The sequence below is a fragment of the Desarmillaria tabescens genome, assembly GCF_030435595.1.
Source record: "Desarmillaria tabescens strain CCBAS 213 chromosome Unknown EV420scaffold_143, whole genome shotgun sequence".
Lineage (NCBI taxonomy): Eukaryota > Fungi > Basidiomycota > Agaricomycetes > Agaricales > Physalacriaceae > Desarmillaria > Desarmillaria tabescens.
This window is the reverse complement of record NW_026848442.1, coordinates 53,549-63,493: the sequence shown is the minus strand read 5'-3', so window position 1 is coordinate 63,493 and position 9,945 is coordinate 53,549.

Genomic DNA, 9,945 nt, shown 5'->3' with positions numbered 1-9,945 from the left:
GAGCAACCCTGTATCCTCTGCACTAGGACAGGGTTGCATTGACTGTCACAGTGCACTGGAGATCGTAACCCTCAATGCTGCCACTCTTTCCAATCATTCCCTAACTGTCTCTCTCTCATCTGAAGTCGGCTCTGGATCGGAGTCTGATGGTTCACCCATTTCTACTATCCTTTGTTTTCTCGCACTCATTGATTCTGGCTCTAGCCACTGCTTTGTTGACTTGAAGTATGTTAAGGATCACAATCTCCTTACCAAATCCATCCCCCCTGTCCAACTTTGGCTTTTTGACAGCTCCGTCGGATCTCACATCTCCCAATCTATTTCCTTCCCAATCTGTTTTCCTTCTGGAGACATTCTTCCTATCAACTTCTATGTCACTCGTCTAGATTCATCTTGTAACATCGTTCTGGGATACAACTGGCTCTCCCGCTACAATCCGTTGATTGACTGGGTAAAGCACAGTATCACTTTCTGTTCACCATTATCAGTTGTTTCCTCTCCAAGCGCTTTTGCGGCTGCTGACACACATGTGCCAGTCCGCTCAGACTCTTCCAGTCCAATCTCATCATCCCAATCCTCACCTCCCATCCCAAAATCGAGACCCTGACAGGCTCCACTGCTTTACGAACCTATCTATTCCTACCCTACCATTCCTTCCTTTGGTGCTTCGGCTGCCCCCAAGATATCTATTATTTCGGCTGCTGCTTTTGCCCGAGCTTGTGCAGAAGAAGGGGCCCAGCAGTTCACATTACAACCTTCTATGCCTAGTGTTAGTGGCAAGACTACCTCTGTGGCTCCTGCTGACCTATCTGATGTCCCATCAGAGTACCATGAGTTTGCTGATGTATTCAGTAATTCCCTTTCTGAAAAACTCCCTGAGCATCGCCCTTACAACCTCAAGATCAATATTGAGGAAGGTTTCACTCCTCTGCTCGGTTCCATTTATTCCCTTTCTGAATCCGAACTAAAAGCCTTACACAAGTTTATTGATGATAATGTCCATAATGGTTTCATCACTCCTTCCTGCTCTCCACATGGAGCTCTGGTACTGTTTGTCAAGAAGAAAACCAGTGAACTTAGACTCTGTGTAGACTACTGTGGACTTAATAAAATCTCTAAAAAAGACCATTACCCTTTGCCCCTCATATCTGACCTCCTCGACTCCACGTGTTCTGCTCGTCTCTACACCAAGCTAGACCTTCACCATGCCTATCATCTCATCTGCATAGCCGAGGGTGATGAATGGAAAACCGCGTTTCGGACCCGCTACAGATCCTTTGAATGGCGTGTCATGCCATTCAGACTCACCAACGCTCCCATGGCTTTCCAACTGCTTTGTCAACAACATCTTTTCCGATATGCTCAATGTATCTATCATCGTATACCTTGATGACATCCTTATCTACTCCGACAATCCTGAGGATCACTGAAAACACATACGTGAAGTCCCTCGCAGACTCTGAGCCAATGGCCTCTACTGCAAGGGTTCCAAATGTGAATTCCATCAGGACTCTGTTAAATATCTTGGTTACATCCTCTCACCTGAAGGCTTACACATGTCCGAAGACAAGATCAAAGCTATTACTGACTGGCCGGTTCTGTGCAAGGTCAAGGATATCCAATCCTTCCTCGGCTTTGCTAATTTCTACTGCTGTTTCATTCATGAGTACAGTGAGATCATCCTGCCCTTAACATGACTCACTTGCAAAGGAACTCTGTGGAAATTCGACGATGAATGCCTATCCACTTTCAATGAGTTGAAGCAGGCTTTTACTCATGCTCCTATCCTCACCCACTGGCTTCCCGACTGTCAACTGGTTGTGGAAACCAATGCATCCAACTACACTATTGCCACCATCCTATCCATTTATCTAGAGGATGGTGAGATCCATCCAATCTCCTTCTTGTCCTGGAGTCTCCATGGTGCCAAACTCAACTACGACACGCACGATAAAGAGCTTCTAGCCATCTTCAAAGCTTTCAAATATTTTGTGTCACTACCTTGAAGGCTCTGCGGAAGCCGTTGACATTGTTACAGATCACAAGAACCTTGAATATTTCTCTACTACTAAGGTCCTTACTCGACATCAAGTGCGCTGGTCTTAATTCCTCTCCCAATTCAACCTCGTCATTCGGTTCTGACTGGGTAAACTTGGCGGAAAACCTGATGCTCTCACTAGATGATGGGATGTCTACCCTAAAGAGGGGGATAGTCAATATGCCCAAGTCAATCCTCACAATTTCCAACCTGTTTTCACTCAAGAACAACTCTCCGCTTCACTCCATGCTACATTCCTTGAAGGTCCTGTCTTACATGCTAGTGCTATCATGGACATTGACAAGCTCCACTCGGATATCAAGAATGCACAGCCATTGGATTCCACTGCCACCGAAGGCCTCTGACTCATATCTTCCCCTTCCCACTCCTCTCGGTGGTCCGTGGATGAATCAGGACTACTACATCTTGACAGTCGCATTTATGTCCTGGACTCTGATAATCTCCATCTTTGCATTCTCCAAAACAATCATGACCACATCTTGGCAGGTCACTTTGGTCAAAATCGGACTCTTGAACTTGTCCGACGGAATTACACCTGGCCACAGATGCGTGAATACGTTCGCCACTACATTAAATCTTGCACTACCTGTGGACATAACAAAACACCTAAACACCGCCTTTTTGGCTTACTCAAACCTTTGCTGGTCTCAGAATGCCTGTGGGATTCCATTTCTATGGATTTCATCGAACAACTACCAGATTCCAATGGATTCACTGCCATCCTCATAGTCGTCAACTGTGCAAGTAGGCAAGCAATTTTCATCCCTACTCATGACACCATCAACTCTGAGAAGCTTGCCCAGTTATTTGTTAACCATGTGTTCACTAAGCATGGTGTTCCCAACCATATAACATCTGACCACGGCTTCGAATTTATCTCCCAGTTCACATGCGCTCTTGCCAAAGCTTTGGGTATGGAGCTTCACTTCACTTCCAGATATCATCCAGAGGCTGATGGACAAACTGAACGCACTAACCAAACTCTGGAACAGTACATCCGTATCTACTGCTCCTACCAACAAGACAATTGGGATACCTTACTACCCACTGCCGAGTTTGCCTACAACAATGCTCCCAATGCTTCCACCAGAATCTCCCCATTCTTTGCTAACAAAGGCTATCATCCCAATATCACCATGCATCCTGAACGTGACATCGCCTCCACTCAGGCCCATGACTTCATCGTTAACCTCAATGAGCTCCACCAATTCCTTCGAGATGAAATCACTTATGCTCAGTCCCGTTATAAATTCCAAGCAGACAAGCGATGGTCCCTGGCTTCTGAATTCAAGGTAGGCAACAAAGTCTACCTCAGTTTCAAACATATCAGAACTACTCGCCCTACTGCGAAATTTGCTGAGAAATTCCTAGGACCGTTCGAAATCATTGCTCAGCCTGGATCCCATTCCTTCACTCTCAAACTCCCATCGGATTTCTGCTCCATCCACCCCATGTTCCATGTCTCCCAACTTGAACTGGTGGAGACCAATACTATTCCTAACTGTACCCAACCTCCTCCACCTCCAGTTGAAGTCGACGGTGAAGAACAGTACAAGATATCTCAAATCCTCGACTCTAAACTCGACTATCGGTTCTGCTGTCCACTCCTATACCGAGTCCAATGGTTGGGTTATGAAGGTACTGATGAAGAGTTTGCCTGGATCTCTGCTACAGAATTCTCCATGGACGAATATATCAAAGACTTCCACCAACATTACCCAGACAAACCAGGACCGCTATCCAAAGTCACCATCCGCAAAGCCTCCCTCAAACTCTTGCCCATTGCGTCTTGACCTACCCATAACTTATCAGCTCCCTACAGTCTCCGCTCCTTGAATTTCAAATCAAATCCTGGAAAACTATTGCAAATTACCTTCCTAATTGGGAACAGAACCCATTGGACACCTATTTCTTGCCTTCCTTCTCCCTCTTACTCACTCAAGCCTACAAGCCAAGATATATAATTATTGTCATCAGGGCCTACGCTATCAAAACCATGTACAACACACAACATTCAAAAAATTATAACAAGTCCAAGAAGGGCACCTAGGATTCCGCATGCACCAACTCTTCCATCACCACATTCTCATCCACCCTATCTTCCCTTCCACTTCCTTCCTCCTCCTCATCACTCATGACAATAAGCTCCAGCTCATCCAGTGCCGGAACTCTGATGGCACCCATGCCCAGGCACATCTCATCCCTCTTCTTCTCCTTGGGATCCAATTCCCCTTTGGAATCCTCTACCAAAAACTCATCTGCATCATCCAAATACCTCTTCCACAATGCCCACTCAATCCGACAGCCTCCAAGTGCATAGAACTTGTCCCTTGTGTCCAAGAAATGGTCGCGACGTTTGATGGCCAATTGAAGACCGTCTTTCCTGAGACAGCCATACCAAACTTGCATGTTGGCGACCTCGAAGGGATCCACGGCATCAAGGGTTTCGATACCCATCACATGGGCATTCCACATCTGGGCAACATCCTTGTCAAGTCGCATATGCATCGCGATCCGTAGGGCCTCCGAGTTCACGTTCTTGAGGTTTCTGAGCTCGACCTTAGATGCCGCCCATTCCTCCCTAAACTCCTCCTTGATGAAATCTGATGGCCATTCCAGAGCATCACCCTCATGAAAATTGTTGACCAAGTCATCGACATGGCTTCCGAGGAAATCCACCTTTCCCTCTACCCTTTCCAAGCCTTCCTAGAAATCATCCATCTTGTCGCAAAGTTTTTGTAGGAGGTCAATGACCTCACTGGACCCTGCAGATCCTGAACCTTCACCTTGTGGAAACACGCACTTGCTCTTCTTCAATTTGCACCGTTCACAAGTACACCCACAGCGAATGAAACATTTTACATTGTCCACCTTACAACGTCCACAACGCTCTATGCACCAAGTCAGCAAAATAGCCGGAACCCACAGAAGAACCTACCATTATCCTTATATTCCTCATCATCAGCCTGCATCTCAGGCTTGGTCTTCAACTTCTTCAATGGCCACCCCAACAGCCCTGTGACTTCCTCCTCTCCACTCAATACCACTGCACTGGACTTGGCCTTCCTCTTCTTTGAATTCCCTGTGACCTCCGAATTTGTTGCCTTACCCTTACCCTTCCTATCCTCCCTCTGCTTGACCAACTTTTTCAATGCCTTCCCCTTTGGGTCCTTCTCCCGCTCGTCATCTCCGTTGGACCTGCTACCAATCTTGCTCCCCTCACTCCCATTGCCACCTTCCTTCTCTTTTGCCTGCTCCTTCTCAGCCTCCATGGCCTTCCGAGCCTCCAAGGCCTTGGCCTTGGCCTCATCCACTAACTTCTTCTCTGTGGTTTTCCTCTCCTCCAAAGCTCTTGCCTCTTCTTCCAATCGCTTCGCTTCCGCCTCTTCCTCTTGTCACTTCCTCTCTGCAGCCTCCTGCTCCTCCTGCTCCTTTTTTGCCTTGGCTTCAGCAACCTGCTTCTCCCATGCCAACTTCTTCTCCCATCTCTCCAACTCCTGGGCCTGTTTCTTCTCCTCCTTCAGCTTTTGTGCCTTCCAAGCTTCATGGGCCTCCACAGCATCCTCCCTTGCTTTTTCTGCGGCATCCCACTCATCAAAGAAAACTTCTAGTTCTTCTGGGTGAAGATTGTCGGGTGTCGGGGCAGGCTCATAGGGCTCGGGAGTTACGGACAAACGATACTCAGCATTAGAGGACATAGCAAATGTTGATGATGGAGTTAGGGAAAGACATGGAGATGGTGGTGGTTACAGGTCAAGAGTTGAAAACTCACGTGACCAATCAGAAATAATTCCATGTGGACACACTTGGCCATCAGGATCTGCGTCCTTGAGGGCAAGAACGCTAAGGGGAGATACTGTAATGAGCATGCTGATGGAAACCTGACTTCCACTCAACCCAACAAACCATAGCCCGGAAACCTACAGATTCTGATTCCCAGTTTCTATTTCATATTCCATTTCATATTCCTTTTTATATTTCACTTCTCCATTACAATTTATCAATAGCCTGACATTGGTAGCGAACATGTCATTGGACCCCATCGGCTACCGACTGGTAGAATACATCTTCTGACAACTCTAGAATGTAGACCACTCCGAGTAGGAACTAGATTGGACTCCTAACTAGTATATAAGTCTTAGAATTACACTGTAGATACTCAGTTTGAATATCAACTTGGTTCAGCCCAATCTCTCTCTCTGACTCTAAGTCACACTCTCGTTCTCCAGTCTGCAGAACTCCGATCCACTGGACTTATCTCTTACCTCATCTCTGCCACCCCACGGACTTCCGTCCGTATCCATCTTAGGGCTTCAGCTCAGGGGTGACATTGCTAATAGCTTCACCTATGCCTGACACATCCTGCGGCATCCCACTACATGCACTTACTGCCGCAATCCTATTGGCACGATCCTAACAATATAGTTGCAAAGTGATGTGTGTTGTTGAGATACTGGATAAGATGTGGTAAGTTCTTTCATTTGGACAGTATTTGCTTAGCTGTCAACATGGTCCCACTGATGCCCATTGAACACTGTAATGTCTTACACTCATTCTGAAAGGTTGAGCATCATATGAGGTAGTGGTGTATGGATTTGTTGAGATGTGAGCAGTTTGGGCATGCAGGGGATTTGACACAGCATGAGTATTTTGCATGGTAGAGAAGTGGCCAGCTTCTGGTACCAGTGTGCAGCTTGCTGGGCAGATGCTGAGTCAATGTTTCAGAACCTGGAGTAGTGGATCGACTTCCTCCAGGCCCAGTCAGCTTTGGTCTTCTGCTTTGCATAGTTTTCTCAGAGTGTTGATGTTTTGTTTTGGAGGATGGGTTTCTGTAGTGGTGCAGGGAGGCTCTGCATTGTACTGGTATTACTGTAGGCTGCTGCTTTTGCTTCTTCATCTGCTGCTTCATTCTCTGCTATGCCTTGGTGTCCAGGGATCCAACAGATTTTGAGAGAGATGTTAGAATATCTCTGCAGGGCCATGTCAACATGTTTGTGGAAGAGGTCAATGATGTGGTAAGATGGAGCTAGTCACAATAGTGTTGTCACCTGTATGGCAGCCATGTTGTCAATACTGATGGAAGCACTCTTGATATTGTACATGCTGCATATACTTCATACTCCTTTGCCAATCTGACCTTTAATCTCAATGTCTTTCTTTACCCTCCAATCTCTCTTGTATATGATAGCCACAGTTCCTATCCCTCTCTCTATCTATGCCTGATCCATTGCTGTATGCCCTAACCTCACTGCAGTTCATCCATTCCATTGTCATGGCTTCCTGCATTGATTCTGCAACTTCCACCTCCACTTTTGTTTTCCAATATGGTGAAAAGTGGACTGCCTTGATAGTCTCAAGACCATCTGACTGCACATCAAAGTCTCTTGCAAGCTCATGCAGTGGTGACCTATATCACTTGATGTATCAGTTTGTCACCCTTTATATTGGCTTGTACAGTAGGTATGCTTGTGGTAGACATGTCATGTGTGTAAGGGCCCTATGTTAGGATTGTGCCAATAGGAATGCAGCAGAAGTTGCATGTAGTGGAAAGCCACAGAATGCATCGGATGTAGGCAAAGCTATTGGCAATGTCACCCCTGAGCTGAAGCCCTAAGATGAATTTGGACAGAGACAAGATAAGAGATAAGTCCAACAGATTGAAGCATCATGGGCTAGAGAGCAAGAGTTTAGATTTGGAGTCAGAGAGAGAATTGGGCTGAACCAAGTTGATATTTGAACTGAGTATCTACATTGTAATTCTAAGGTTTATATATTACTTAGGAGTCCAATCTAGTTTTTACTCAGAGTGGTCTATATTCTAGAGTGGTTGGTATTGGTAGTTGTAGTCTACTGGTTGGTAGCCAATGGAGTCCAATGGTATATTCACTACTGATGTCAGGCTATTGATAAATTAAAATGGAGAGAGTAAATATAAAATAGAATATAAAATAAAAACTAAGAATCAGTATCCATTAGATCCTGGAGTGTGGTTTGTTGGAGTTAGATTTGAAGTCAGAGTTCTGTCAGCATGTGTGTTACACCTTATGTTAGTATACAACAACCTGGCCAATCATAGGGAGGAGATTGGCATGAATGTCCAGTATGTTCACTGCTGCCATGCACATTGCTCCCATGATGAGATCTGATGCCTATTCAAGTATGCCCTCTGGTTGCTCCATAATGTCCTTGATTTTCTGATGGATGTCCACAAATGGTTTGCCCTGTACAAGGATTGCTTTGTCATTGATGAAGAGGAATCCCAAGAATGGTGAACACAGCAAATTATCAAAATAAAAATATTCTGTTGGCTCTAAAAAATAACTAAATTTCTGCACCAAAAGTATCCTCAGCAATGCTCTGGGGGAGGTGACACTGGTGACACAATCTGCCAGACCCACCCAAGTGAGAATGATTTCCTGTTTGAGAAGCATAGCCACATCAAGTTATTTATAAACCACATACTGGATTCTTGAACCAAATGACCAAAACTAGTTGAAATGCTGAAAGCTAAGCAACTGAGCAAGATTTTCCACTGTCATCTGTCTGTCCACCTGCATTTTGTGAGATTTATAAGGGAACATCACTGAAGCCAGCAAACAGACTTGTTGTAATGCACATGCCGATGGACCTCTGATTCTCAACTTAACTCTAACAAATCACATCTCGGAATCCTACAGATTCCTATTCCCAGTTTCTATTTCATATTCCATTTTATATTTCACCTCTCCATTTTAATTTATCAATAGCCCGACATCGGTAGCAAATATATTATCGGACTCCATTAGCTACTGACTGATAGATTACAACTTCCAACCACTCTGAGGAAGGACTAGATTGGACTCCTAACTAGTATATAAGTCTTAGAATTATATTGTAGATACTCAGTTCAAATATCAACTTGGTTCAGCCCAATATCTCTCTCTGACTCTAAGTCTAACTCTTATCCTCTTGTCCACAAAACTCCAATCCATTGGACTTATCTCTTACCTCATCTCTGACACTCCACAGACTTCTGTCCATATTCATCTTAGGGCTTCAGCTTAGGGGTGACGTTGCTAATAGCTTCGCCTACATCCGATGTATTCTGTGGCTTTCCACTACATGCAACTTCTGCTGCATTCCTATTGGCACGATCCTAACACTTGTTAATTTTCCATTAAACCAACACTGAATGAATAAGCTCATACAGCCATAGGCTCAACATCCTCATCCCTACTGCTGATCTTGTTGCACTCGAAATGCACTTAGCAAGAGGATTTTTCATCTGAATGTCATCTGAGATTTGTGGTGGAAATATAAGCAAGTCTTGAAAAAAAACTCTTAGGTAAGCTTGTGGAGAGCAGATGAGCTTGATCAAAGTGCAGGAAAAAATTCATGTTAGAAAAGTATGGCCACACCAAGTTATTATAAAGCACAGGTTGTGTTCTTGAACCAAGTGACTGAAACCAGTTGGGAGGCCAGACACTAAACAATCAACAGAAATTTAGCCTCCTTGTTTGGCTATATTTTCATCTCTCCCAGCTTGTTGGGCATCCAATCTTCTAATGGGTTTGGTTATCAAGTTACTCAGACTGGCAATCAGCTGCCACTGGAGACACCTAATATTCAGGGAGGAAATTTTAAGGTTTGTTTGGTTATCAGGCACTAAACAAATGATCAAAGTTGACACTACAGCCAAGTGCCACATCTGCTGTTCTTGATCAACTGATGCTCTGCTTGGTGGATCCTCACATAGCACATGATAGCATCCATAACATTGTACTCTTCTTTATCTCTTGCCAGTTGTCTCTTGCCCTTTCATTAAGTGCCTGAGTATATTGCATCTCCACCCCACCACCATCCCTTCATAAATAATAAAGTAAGCACAGAGAAACAAACCCCAACCA